Source organism: Rhipicephalus sanguineus, chromosome 10 (genome assembly GCF_013339695.2).
Source record: "Rhipicephalus sanguineus isolate Rsan-2018 chromosome 10, BIME_Rsan_1.4, whole genome shotgun sequence".
Classification (NCBI taxonomy): Eukaryota; Metazoa; Arthropoda; class Arachnida; order Ixodida; family Ixodidae; genus Rhipicephalus; species Rhipicephalus sanguineus.
The window spans coordinates 74,650,524-74,664,298 of record NC_051185.1 but is presented as its reverse complement, the minus strand read 5'-3'; the positions used below and the strand labels follow the sequence as shown (position 1 = coordinate 74,664,298).

At 47.1% G+C, this 13,775-nt stretch overlaps 1 non-coding gene across 1 annotated transcript; it reads right to left on the bottom strand.

Moving 5' to 3' along the window:
• Nucleotides 1–12,378: 12,378 nt before the first annotated feature.
• Trnar-gcg (transfer RNA arginine (anticodon GCG)) lies at nt 12,379–12,450 on the bottom strand. Its single transcript has one exon. It is a non-coding gene; the product is annotated as a tRNA-Arg (tRNA).
• Nucleotides 12,451–13,775: the final 1,325 nt, after the last annotated feature.

Here is a 13,775-nt window from a genome sequence, read left to right as displayed (position 1 = left end):
GGCTTGGGTCACGACTGAAGGGGCGCGACGTGGGCTTAGCTCACGCCACTGACAGCCGGCAAGGAGCAGAATTATTTCTGTAACTTGATTTGCGCTCAGAGTACGTCATCCCCATGGGGAAAGTTCCCATTGCTGATGACGCATGACCGAAGACAGCGTTTTTCACACCTGACGGCTTGTACGAATACAACGTCTTGCCGTGCAGGCTGTGTGCGCCAGCGCCCTTTGTGCGCATCATGGATACCATTCTGCGCAACTTAAAGTGGCACACGTGCAAGTGCCACCTCGAAGACGTCATTCTTTTTGCTCCGGACTTCCCCCACACGTCTTCAACGCCTGTAGCATATTTTGATGCGTTTGAGCGACGCCGCGCTGAGTTTTAAAGAAGTGCCCGTTTGCAGCGCGACAGCTGAGAATACTAGGCTGCGTTGTGTCCAAGGACGGAATTCACCCCTATCTAGCTAAGCTCCGGGCCGTGACAGAGTTCCCCAAACCTACGTCCGTCAAAGAGCTGCGCAGTTTCGTAGGACTATGCTTCGACTTTGGGCGCTTCATACGAAACTTTATGACTATTATATTGTCACGTGGTCGTGACGTCGACGAAGACAACAGTCAGCACGTCCGAGATGAAACTATTTATTTGGCCGAACTTGTGGCCGAGAAACTGAAAGTCAAACTACAGCAATACACTGATAGCGGCGAACAGAGCGTCGACCGCCGATCAACTGACAATCAGTCAAGCGTGTCGGCTTTTATACAGGCGCCATCGAACTTTCCAGCAATATCGCTGGTGGCGGCGTTATTTCTCGACAAAGCTGGAACATTCGCGTGCGGGGCGCAATCTTAACAAAACGATCTACTACAATCGCGAAGCTTCTCGAACACTACTTCGCGGACAGCGTCGAGTGTTGACAACCGTCGCTGCCGGTCAAACCCGCATACATCAAAACAAGAGAAGAAGTGGGCGTGGCATTGCCCCCCTCCGAAAAAGCATCGTCCCGATGCTTGTGAAAGAACATAGAAGAGAAAAAAAAACAAGTGCATACACAAATAAATTACAATAACAAAGGAAAAGAATAGAGTCCCCAGGTTCTTTAACGCGCAAAAAACAGCTTAAGGCGCACGACATGGACGACTTCAGGTCGGCGTCGCTGGAAGTTCGTAATGCCGTCCGGGATGACCTCGTAGTTAAGAGCGCCGAGGCGTCGAAGAACCTTGTATGGCCCGAAGTATCGCCGAAGGAGTTTTTCGCTAAGCCCACGTCGGCGTATCGGCGTCCAGACCCAAACACGGTCGCGGGCTGGTGTTCAACGAAGCGTCGTCGAAGATTGTAGCAACGGCTGTCGGTGCGCTGCTGGGTCTTGATGCGCAGGCGGGCGAGCTGTCGAGCTTCTTCGGCACGTTTTAAGTAAGCGGCGGTATCGAGATTTTCTTCGTCGGTGACGTTGGGTAGCATGGCGTCGAGCGTCGTCGCCGGGCTCCTTCCGTAGACCAACTTGTACGGCGTCATCTGCGTCGTTTCTTGGACGGCCGTGTTGTATGCGAAGCTCACTTACGGAAGGATCGCATCCCACGTATTGTGTTCGACGTCGACATACATGGCCAACATGTCGGCGATGGTCTTGTTTAGCCGCTCGGTGAGGCCATGTCTGTGGGTGGTACGCTGTGGTCCGGCGGTGGCTTGTTTGGCTGTATCTCAGCATAGGCGTGCGCACAGGGGGGGCAAGGGGGCGGCCGCCCCCCTAATCACCTAAGAGGGGAGGCGCAAAATCTGCCCCGTACATTGACTTAATAGGGTGGGGGGCGCTGTGATGAACATTTGCCCCCCCTTATGGGCAACCCTGCGCACGCCTATGTATCTCAGTATTGCCTGAGTTAGGTCAGCAGTAAACGCCGTACCTCTGTCAGCGATGAGGACCTCCGGGGCGCCATGACGCAGGACGATGTTCTCAACGAAGAACTTCGCTACCTCGGCGGCACTGCCTCTGGGCAGGGCTTTTGTCTCGGCGTAGCGGGTGAGGTAGTCGGTAGCTACGACGATCCATTTGTTTCCGGTATTGGACGTCGGGAACGGCCCCAGTAAGTCCATCCCGATTTGCTGGAACGGCCGTCGAGGTGGCTCGATAGGCTGCAGAAGTCCGGCTGGCCTAGTGGGTGGTGTCTTGCGTCGTTGACAATCCCAGCAGGTCTTTACGTAATGAGTGACATCGGCGGAAAGGCGCGGCCAGTTGTAAGTACTTCTCCTGTATTGCTAGTGTGCGAGAAACACCTAGGTGTCCAGACGTCGGGTCGTCGTGGAGAGCCTGGAGGATCTCTGGCCGCAATGTCGAGGGTACTACGAGAAGGCAATCGGCTCGAAGCGGTGAGAAGTTCTTCTTTAGGAGGACACCGTTGCGCAAGAAAAACGACGTCAGTCCCCACGTGAATACCTTCGGAACAACGGTGGTCCTGCCCTCGAGGTATTCCACAAGGCCCCTGAGTTCTGGATCCGCTCGCTGTCGTTCGGCGAAGTCGTCGGCACTTATGGTTCCCAAGAAGGAGTCGTCCTCCTTGTCGTCCTGCGGCGGCGGGTCGACGGGGGCGCGAGACAGGCAGTCAGCGTCGGAGTGTTTTCTTCCGGACTTGTAAACGATGGTAATGTCGAATTCTTGAAGTCGTAGGCTCCACCGTGCGAGGCGACCTCAAGGGTCCTTCAAGTTAGCTAGCTTACGCAATGCGTGGTGGTCGCTCACAACTTTGAAGGGCCTGCCGTAGAGGTAGGGGCAAAACTTGGATGCAGCCAAGATGATCGCAAGGCATTCCTTTTCTCTTGTGTAATAGTTCGTTTCTGCCTTTGATAGCGACCGCCTAGCATAACTGACGACCCTTTCCTGCCCGTCAGTCTTCTGCACAAAGAGGGCGCCGAGTCCTACGCTGCTTGCGTCGGTGTGGATTTCCGTATCGGCGTATTCGTCGAAATGCGCTAGTATCGGAGGCATCTGAAGACGTCGTTTCAGTTCTTCAAATGCTTCGATTTGCGCCGTTTCCCACTTGAATGGCACGTCGGTCTTCGTGAGGTAAGTTAGCGGTTCGGCGATTCGTGAAAATTCCTTGTCGGAGCGCCTGTAGTAGGCGCACAAGCCGAGAAAACGGCGCATGGATTTCGTGTCGGTGGGTGGCGGGAAGGCAGCGAGGGCAGCTGTTTTTCGCGGGTCTGGGCGAACACCACCCTTGATGATCACGTGACCCAAAAACAGTAGCTCCTCGTATGCAAAGCGGCACTTTTCAGGCTTCAAGGTGAGGCCAGAGGTCTTGATTGCTTGTAGTACAGCGTCAAGGCGCCGGAGGTGTTCGTCGAAGCTTGAGGCAAACACAATGACGTCGTCCAAGTACACAAGGCAAGTCTGCCACTTCAATCCAGCCAGCACGGTGTCCATAACACGCTGGAACGTCGCAGGTGCCGAGCAATGACCAAAGGGCATAACCTTGAACTCGAAGAGACCGTCTGGTGTTATAAAGGCAGTCTTCCCTCGGTCTCTCTCGTCGACTTCGATTTGCCAATAGCCGGTCTTGAGGTCCATCGGCGAAAAGTACCTCGCATTGTAGAGTCGATCGAGGGTAGACGTCCTTCTTCGTGATTTTGTTCAGGCGGCGATAATAGACGCAGAAGTGTAGGGTTCCGTCCTTCTTCTTCACTAATACCACGGGTGACGCCCATGGACTCTTCGACGGCTGGATGATGTCGTCGCGTAGCATTTCGTCGACTTGTTTCTTTATGGATCCGCGTTCTCGCGTCGAAACTCTGTATGGGCTCTGCCGGAGTGGCCTGGCATTTTTCTCTGTTATGATGCGATGTTTTGCGATTGGGGTCTGGCGGATTCTTGACGATGACGAAAAGCAGTCCCTGTATTTCAAGAGCAGGGTTTTGAGCTGTTCTTGTTTATGCTTCGGAAGGCTAGGATTGACGTCCGAAGCTGGTTGAGGAGCTTGGTTCGTCGGTGTGAGCTCGGAAGAAGCGGCGATGGCGAAAGCATTGGTGGCTGCCACAATTTCTTCGATGTAGGCGACTGTCGTGCCTTTGTTTGCGTGTTTATACCTGTTGCTAAAATTTGTGAGCATCACTGATGCTTTGCCTCCCCGCAACTCTGCTATTCCTCTTGCGACGCAAATCTCGCGGTTAATGAACTGGTGCTGGTCGCCTTCAACGACGCCTTCCAGGTCTGCTACTTTCTGAGTGCCGACGGAAATGATGACGCTGGAGCGAGGGGGAATGGTGACCTATTCTTCCAGCACATTCAAGGCATGCTTCCCTGGCGGCGTGTACCGCGGTAATGCTCTTTCTGTAGAAAGCGTTATCGACTTGGATCTGAGGTCGATGACTGCACCATGAAGGCCTAAGAAGTCCATACCAAGGATGACATCTCGGGAGCAATGCTGAAGGACTAGGAAGCTTGCGGGATAAATCCGGTTGTTGATGGAGACCTTCGCTGTGCAGATTCCTGCCGGCGTTACAACGCGGTCAAGACCATGCCACCGAGTTCGTACCGACTTGAACCAAAGTTCACATTCTACTCCCAATTGCAGTAAATACACAAAACATTTGCCGACAACATAAAATTGATAACTTCATCAACCAGCGGGTTCTTGCGGACAACAAGCGTACATTGCGTGAGTTGGATGCACATTACAACTTGTTACACCTACTATCGCCCCCGAATGCAACAGTTCACACACTTATCATTAGAGATAGATACGCTTTTGCGGTTTGCGGCTCGTGAGCCAGGCTCATGCTTTCGATTGCGCAGTGCAGCCTAATCGGATGTGCGTGCACGTCAATGATGATGACAGGACGGCGCGCATTATACAGTTCGCGATGCCTGGGGAACACGCTCCGCTGTTCGTGTTTCGTTTGTCACCGATAATGAAGCTTGATAAACAGTAGAACAAATCGGCGAATATGTCCAAGAAGAGGAGAAAGAGAGCTCTTTCCCACCATTCTTCTGGCCCCTTTGGCTGGTTATTGCTATTCTTTACCGCGCTGTAACAAGATTGAATATTTTGCGGTCAAAGCTTTGGATTCGTGATCAAACGCGAAAATTTCATCGTAGGTGTCCCTAGTCGGCAGCGTCAACACGAGTGATGCAAAAATTCATCACGCGATGACGTCACCCTAGACGTCCTCATGACATCCCGACCGCCAATATCTGTGACGTCATAGGGTGATGTCACATGATGACGTCATCACATGACGTCGTCGGTTTGCATTGTCTCACCGATCACGGAGGCAATGCAAAACCAGGCGATGTGTAGAAACGTTTGCAATGCCTCCGATCCTGGAGGCAGTGCCAGGATCACGTCACGTCCAAAAAGCATTCGGAAGGAGGCGGGGAACATCGACTGAAGACCGATGAACAAAATAAAGCAGATGGATTTTGCCTACGAGTCATGTTAGGCAAATGCATACAGGACCCTGCGAGTACTTTTAGTACAGTGACCGCATCACGCCCTATCAAGATTCGACCATTGAGAGTGATTTACACTATTTTATTGCAAATACATCTTACGACGACTTTTGATGCGAAAGCTTTGTATTGAGCTACGTTAGTATGATTACACTAATTCTGTTCAGCGTACTTTCAAATGACCGGGAACGAGTCAGAAAACGTTGATTTATTAACGTATGGGTTAAAATATGCTGCAGAAACAAAAACAACTCCACAACCAACGAAATATTTCACAGCGTCATGCATGCCGTTTCGACACGTGCTCTCAACATTTTATTTCTTGTTTAAACTTCAAGTACTTAAGACGCACTTACACGCCAGCTGCTTACACGATTGCTAATCAAAGGTTGTTTCCTGTAACGACCATTTATTTATTTGAATGACATCACACGCTGCTTGTCATGCGCTTAAAACTCCGAACAAAGGAATTGAATTTAAGGAGCAGGCTTGGCAACCGAACACGCGCAGCACGTGCTATACGTGTATTGCTCTTTAACACAGACACGGTAGCCGATGCAAGGTAAATGTAATTGGTAGCGAAGCTTCCATAGAAGCCCATACGTTCAGAAAATGGCTGCTCATCAGCTGGTCATGGGGCTTAGCGCCATCTTAATTAGCCCTAATGATCCAAAAGACTAATGAATTAGCCCTAATGACCCAAAAGGAGTTTATATTGCAAAAATTTGAGGAAAAGAAAATGGTGCTTGGAATTTTTCTCGATTTTTCTAAGGCCTTTGACCTTATCAGTCATGATGTTTTGCTTAAAAAAACTTGATAGCTACGGTATTCGCGGCGTAGCTCATTCTCTTATTACGTCCTACCTTCAGCACAGATCACAGTTCGTAGCTATAGCCGGGGACCAATCGGAGTTGAAATCTGTAAGAACAGGCGTCCCACAGGGGAGCATATTGGGTCCGTATCTCTTCATATTGTACATCAATGACATAGTCAATGTTGATCCATCTGCTAAGTGCGTAATTTACGCAGACGATACAAGTCTGTTTTTTGATGGTAACTTAGGTTCTGAAATGTCAATCGAGCCAATAAGACGCTTGCAAGTATACAAAAGTGGGCGACAAGTAATTGTCTTAAGATTAATGTAGAAAAAACAAAGGCGGTGATGTTTCATCCACGCAACAAACAATTCAACTATCCCCATTAAATTAAATAATACCGAAATAGAAATACTATCGTCTTTCAAATCGCTTGGCGTATATTTCTCTGAAACTATGTCATGGGATTGCCAAGTGAATCACTTAGTTAGTAAATTATCTAGAGCAATAGGTACTATGCGTCGCCATTGTAACTATCTTCCTACATCCATTAATATGATGTTATATATTTCAATGTTTCTTTCCCTAGTTCAATACGGAATTCTAGTCTGGGGACGACTTCAGCTGAGAACATTCGCAAGCTGACGGTATTACAAAAAGAGCAATACGCCTTGTCTCCAGGGTGCCATATCTTTGGCATACTGCTCCTTTGTTTACAAAGCTTAGAACTATAAAAATTGAATCTTTGTACACATATAGGCTTTGCCGCATGTATAGAATGGAAAAAGTAAGAATGATAACGCTTTAACAAAATTGGCATCCTTACAGCAACATAATTCTTTTTATAAATTTCGTTATTTAGAACCTTGGATCGTTAACAAAAACAGAACTAAATACGGTGACCAAATGCTACAGTTTTGTTTACCTGCTGCTCTAAATCAATTATACAAAGAGAATGGTCTCAGTGTATCAACTCTGTCGTTAAAAAGGCTACGCGATGTATTTATGTGATTGCTTGTGCTGCCATGGGTCCATTTGTTTGTCTTTTTATATGCCTTTAACACTTCGCCTAATTTCTTTCCCTTGTTTTCATATGTTTCCACAATAACCTTGTTTATTTATTTCCGACCGTGGATGTTTATTGTTTTTCTGTTTTAGTTAGTCCATTGATTATGTATATCGTGTGTTCGACCGCTGTGAAGCCGCCCAGTGTATGAGGTGGCCAGGTTCCCCTCAAGCTGCTCAATGCAGCTTTTTGCCTGGTCATCCTCGCAACCTTGTTGTTGTGAATAACAATTCAATTCAATTCAATCTGTGTGAGGAGGGAACGCTTCCGGCGGAACAAAAAATAAAGCGGATGTGACGCAATATCCGGTAAAAACGTGACGTCATTTTCTTGTCACTAGCGCGAAATTTGACCTCAAAATATTTTTCTTAAGCCCCTGATCGCTAAGGACTCGCGCTACGGCGAGCCCTTGGCGAGTGCGCTTGAAGCCAACGCTAGCTAAACTAATATCGACCTGTCACTAAACAGTGGTGTTTAAGTCTACCGCCGTTCAATTCGCCTTGGTTTTACTAGGAAACCTCATTCTTGGAGCATTTATTCTCCGTTCGTGTCATCTTCCACAGAGTGAATAAAGTAGGCAGCAGCGTACCCCCTCATGTTTGCAACGTTGCTGATTTGCTTCGCACATGCGCAGGGGACTTAAAGAGCGCATTGCATGTGTGCTTTAGTTCTAATGAGAAGAAATGACGCCTGGTCACGCCAAAATAATGATATTTCAGTTTTATTCAATGGTCACAATAACGCAAGTTTATCACACCCTACAAAATGCGCAATAAATGTCGTAATAAGTATAAAAGTGCGTACACTACATGCACTATGTTTTGCCTTATGTTCCGATAAGTTAACCTTACGTGTAACGTATCAAGACATGCGAATTGTAGCGCGACAGATAACTTAGCGATCTGCTCACCGATAGCAGGAAATAAAGTAGGCACTGCGTGTTCACGAAGGAAACCGGGCAGCAGGAATACTGATCCACGAAAATCCAGCAAGCACACCACTCCGAACCGTTGCCCGGGTGTCTTATCTAGAAGAGAGGGCTCGCCAGGCATACGCGTGTTGCTATTGCATCCATGGAACACCACATCGTTTCCGCGAGTACCGAGGAAAGCGTTGGGCGTGAATGTTAGCCGCGTCGAGCCGTTGCCCGTTGAACACCGCAGCCAACACGTTCACCAACGATCAAACGCACCTCGCAACTTCGCGAACACCATAATCAAACTAAGTCTCGGTACATGTGTACCGAGACTTAGTTCTACCAGTAGCCTGCCTCGAATTCTTTTCAGACCGACAGCATTGGCTCGTTATGTGATACCGCTGTCATCAAAAAGCTGTAGCAAAAAAAGCTGCAATGCTCAGTGTATATGCGAAGCAGAATACTTTGTACGGAGCTTCTCATAATATGATTTATAAGTCATCATTTAAGCTAAATGAAATGTTTGTTGCCTAGATTGCTACCAAAACTTCGAGATGTTACCATTTCTAAAGGCAACGAGTGTAAATTATGGATAGTATTTTATAACAATAACGTTTTGGTGAGTAATAAGTTGAACAATACCGATTCAGCTTATCATATTAAGACACCACTTCATTCAACGGATCTGATAGTGGAGGAAGACTGTGACGTTATAGATCTAATATGCGTGCGTTTCTTTCATTTCAAGACACCTTGTCGTCATTTCACCGCCCCACTTATGTTTATAACAAATTGAGCACCACCAACAAATTCGTGTAGCAATAGCAGCATTTCAAGCTGCATTATAGCCCCTTGGATGGTGCATCGACAACACTCGGCTCTACGAAATACTTCGGCATAACATGTACTGCGACGTGGCTCATTAAATGAAGCATTAGCTGCACTTTGCAATCTACAAGGCAGCTAGATATTGAACAAAAAATATGTTGCATTGGCTTAGCTCGCCTATGCCAGGATAACGTTGCGTTAGCAAAGGTTCAGCTGATTGTTCTTAGCTTTCCTGATTGTCTAGGATTAGCTTGATTATCGTGCTTACTGCTGCTCCAATGACCCACACATGGTATACATATTATGTGGCACATGTATATTTATTTTCTAGGCAACTACCTCCGATGAGTTAAGCATCTCCGCTCTTCTGCGCCGTTGAGCAGCATTTTATTATTTATTTATTTATTTATTTATTTACCTTTAGGGCCTTTGGGCATTACAGAGGGGAGTGAGTTACAGAGGAAATACTTGAAAAGGCGCGAATAATAAGAATGCTAACAGTACACCGCAATTAAGACAATATTTGTTAATTATACAATACTAGATGAGTATGTCAATATACTGTACAACGAGTAAATGAAGAAAAAGAAATAATAAGATGAAAAAATAAAGTGATTGCTATTTGATTATTACACAATATTAGCTATGCATGTAAAATACAGCGCTGAAAACAAGACAGTAGGTGCTTCTTTTTATTTAAGGTATAATGAGACTGACAGATGTGGCAATAATAACACACCATATAAACGGGCAGGTAACATTAGTGGATACAAGTGATTGTTACTATACAATGTTAGCTAATGCTTTACGAAACTTCTCGTTGTTAACAATAGATACAGTATCAGCTTGAATGTCATTCCATTCTCGTGACGTACGAGGGATGAATGATTCTGAAAAGCATGTTGTGTTACAAGCACAAATTCTAACTTTGTGCTGATGATCAATGCGGTGAGAAAAGTAATATGGTCGTGACATGATCTCCGGGTGTAGAGTAGGATGGTGACAAAGTTCATGAAAAAATGATAAACGAGAAATTTTACGGCGTGTATCGAGTGACTCAAGACCGAGATGTGATTTCATTGAGAATGCAGGTGCCATTCGGTTGTAATTCCAAAGAATAAAATGACAAGAGTTATTTTAGATTAGTTCGATGGAATGAGTTAGGTTGTCGTGATAGGGGTCCCATATAGCTGACGCATACTCTAGCTTTGGCCTTAGCAATGTCTTATAAAGTAGTAATTTTAGTGGCGATGGAGCGCGAGAAAAGTTACGGAGCAAATAACCAAGGAAACGGTTGCCTTGATTAGTTATGTACTCAATATGTTTGTTCCATGTTAGGTAGATGTTATACGTACGCCCAAGCATTTATATGAATTTGTAGCTTCCAAAGAAATGTTATTAAGGTGATATACGGGCAGACAGCTATTCGATCTAGATATTCTCATAAATTCACATTTGTGTTAAGCTCCATTAACCACTGTTGACGCCAGTTGCAGATGTTGTTAAGATCGGCCTGAAGAGTAGTGATATCTTGTGGGGTCGTTATTTCTTTGAAAATTGCACAGTCATCGGCAAACAAGTGTATGTGGAAGTTACTGCCGAAGTAAAGTCATTGATATAAAAATTGGCCGCGTATCTGCGTGCTTCGCTGCAAATGTCGTCTAAAGACGATAGAAGAGGCGCTGCGTGAGATATGGACGCCATCTGGCAATACGTCGGGAAACATGAGTGCTGTGTTGCGGGCTGGTAGTCCCGGCGCAGCAGCAGGCGAAGACCGGCGGTGACCAAGGCGACCGGCGGGGACGCCAGCCAGCCCGAACACGCGGTTTGGCGCGAAACGCTGAAGCAGAAGAAACGTCCGCACTCAACGAGTACTCTCCACATACTCTTTTATTTACACGTCGTCTGGGTAAAACAGGAATGCCAGAGCGGCGCCCCATGGCATTCGTACAGTGCAATACAGAACCGAAACCGAAACACAACAATGAACTCGCGCAGAGTGCCGCATTTTCAGCGCAGCTTAAGAAACTAGGGTCTTTAGAATTACGTTTGTATGCATTTTCTATTAAAGGAACACACCACCTAATACTTACCTAGTGATGTTGCGCCTCAGATATGCCTCATGTTTGCTTTTTGATCGACAATGTACACAAGTATGAACCTAGTCAGCCGTTCAAGATGGCTGGCCCTTGGGCAAGTGGTTCAACTTTGGCCGAGTGGCTGAATCGAGTGACGTGCCGACAAACAGAAAGTCAGACAGACCAAAATTTCTCCGTTTAAGTAGCCCAAGAAAGACTATCGTCTTTAAAAGGAATAAAAGCGGTCCCAGAACCGAGCCTTGTGGCACTCCGGACTGAACGATGCTAAGTGGTGAGTCATGATCATAGCTGTTACGAACTGGGAACGATTAACAAGAAACGACTCAATCCATTTTAGGAGGTTACTGTCAAGGTTTAGTATGTTTAGTTTATGAAGTAAAAGTCTATGGCTTACTTTATCAAAGGCTTTTGAATAGTCTAAAAAAGGCAATCAGCAAGCGAAGCACGGTCAAGTATATGGTGTAGTTTGTGAGTAAAAGACAACAACTGAGATTCACAAGATAGGGTTTGCGAAATCCGAGTTGTGAAGGTGTAAAAAAGAAGTTAGATTCAAGAAAATTCATCAGGTTAGTAAAAATGATATGTTCTACTAAGTTGCAGGAGGTGCTACTCAATGACAGGGACGATAATTTCTGGGTGAGGCTTTCCTTCCAGATTTATGTAACGGAATAACTTTTCCTGTTTTCCGTGCGAGTGGGAGAGATGATGTGTTGAGTGATTGCTGGAAAATTTTAGTTAATACAATAGAGCCATATGAAAAAGTGTTTTTAAGGAATTTGGCACTGATGTCAAATCCAGGTGACGAATGTATTTTCATTGATTATATTAGTCGAATTACACAAGTAACCTCGATAATTATCGTAGGCATTGGTAATAGTTATAGTTGGTTAATACAGGCAGAGTAATATCATTAGTTCGCGAGAAGTTGTTTACGAAAACATCGCTCAAGAGGGCTGCGCAATGGCTTTCTGGAACAGGGTTACCAGAACTATCATTAAGAGTGATGGAATTATCGGAAAGGGGATGAATGACTCGCCAGAATTTTCTCACATTGGTTAAAGGAAAGAAGTGTTAATTTCAAGGGCTCGTTTTCTTTGTTATACACAATATTAATGAGAACTAACAGACAATAATGCCAAGGAAGTATAGGGGATGTTTTTAGTAATAAATGCAAGGTAATTGTGAAGAAAGAAAAGTGGACGAAAAGATAGCTTGCCGCGGGCAGGGACCGAACCTGCGACCTTCGAATACGCGTCCGATGCTCTACCAACTGAGCTACCGCGGCGGCCATCCCCTCGTCCCACCTTATAGGGTTGTCAGAATGACAAGTCAGGAAAAGAAGAAGAGGAAGAAGGTATTTTGGAACGAATAATTTCAAGGCTGTAGTGAAAAGAGAAAAAGGAAGAAGAGAAAAAGAGCGCGCGAGGGTGGCGAGATTGGAACAAGAGAGCGCGCGCAAGGAGGAACGACGAGAGCAGGACACAGCGTTCGAGAGGCCGACAGCTGCGGAAGTTCTGGCTGGGTCTTGCCCCAGGCTACCGCCCGAGCACCTGACTCGGCGAGCAGCGCCAGGAACTACCGCTGACCCTGGGCTGCAGGCTACCGCCCGAGCACCTGCCTCGGCGAGCAGCTTACGGAATTGCAGCTGGCCTTGGACTGCAGTTTCCCGCCCGAGCACCGTCCTCGCCGAGCAGTCTCGGAACTACCGCTGACCCTGCGCTGCAGTTTCCCGCCCGAGCACCTGCCTCGGCGAGGAACTACCGGAACAACGGCTGCAGTGGTGCCTTCAATGTTTGCGCCACTGTGGAGAATAGATACGGCGTGTCGGAATCCAGCGTGAGAGGGACTCGCAACGGACCGGAGGGCACGCCGGAAACGTAAGCGCGACGACTAGTGACACGCGAACGGGAGCGGACGTCGAAACGCGAGACATCTAGACATTGCCTTTTCTTTGTTTCTTCAAGGGTGCGTGTTTGTGTTGGGGGATTGTCTTGTAAATTTTTCGGGGAATGAAATGGGAGCTTTTTTTGAAAACCATCGGCCTCCGTGATTCATTTCGCACAGCCCGACGAGCGAACCAGGCACCAGCATACGCGTGACAATGGCGAGCCTGCCAGGATCCATGTAACTTTGTCACACGCCTAGGTCTGTCTGAAGCTGCGAAATGGATCTGGAACGCTTGATGGGCCGGTAGTGCCGCGGGATTGTCGGCTGAGGCCATAATGTCGCTCTATCATGAGGAACAGAAAAGATTACGAGAAGAGCGTGCAGAGGCGCGAGAGGCTGCGAAAGAAGATGAAGAGAGAGAGCGAAAGGCAGACGAGCGCACGTATAGAAACTTAATGTTGGAAAAGGAGATCACAGAGAAAAAACTGCAGTTGCGCGCAAGCACTAGTGGGGAGTACCAGATAGGTCAGAGATGGTACCCCAGCCTCCAAAAGTGCGTCCGCGTAAGTTAATCGCACCTTTTGACGAAAGGCAAGATGACCTCGACGCTTATATAGAGCGGTTCGAGAGAATAGCGATAGGACAAGGTTGGCAGAGGAGTGACTGGGCGACTGGATTGAGCATGTGCCTTGCGGGAGAGGCATTGGCCGTTTTTAGCCGGAT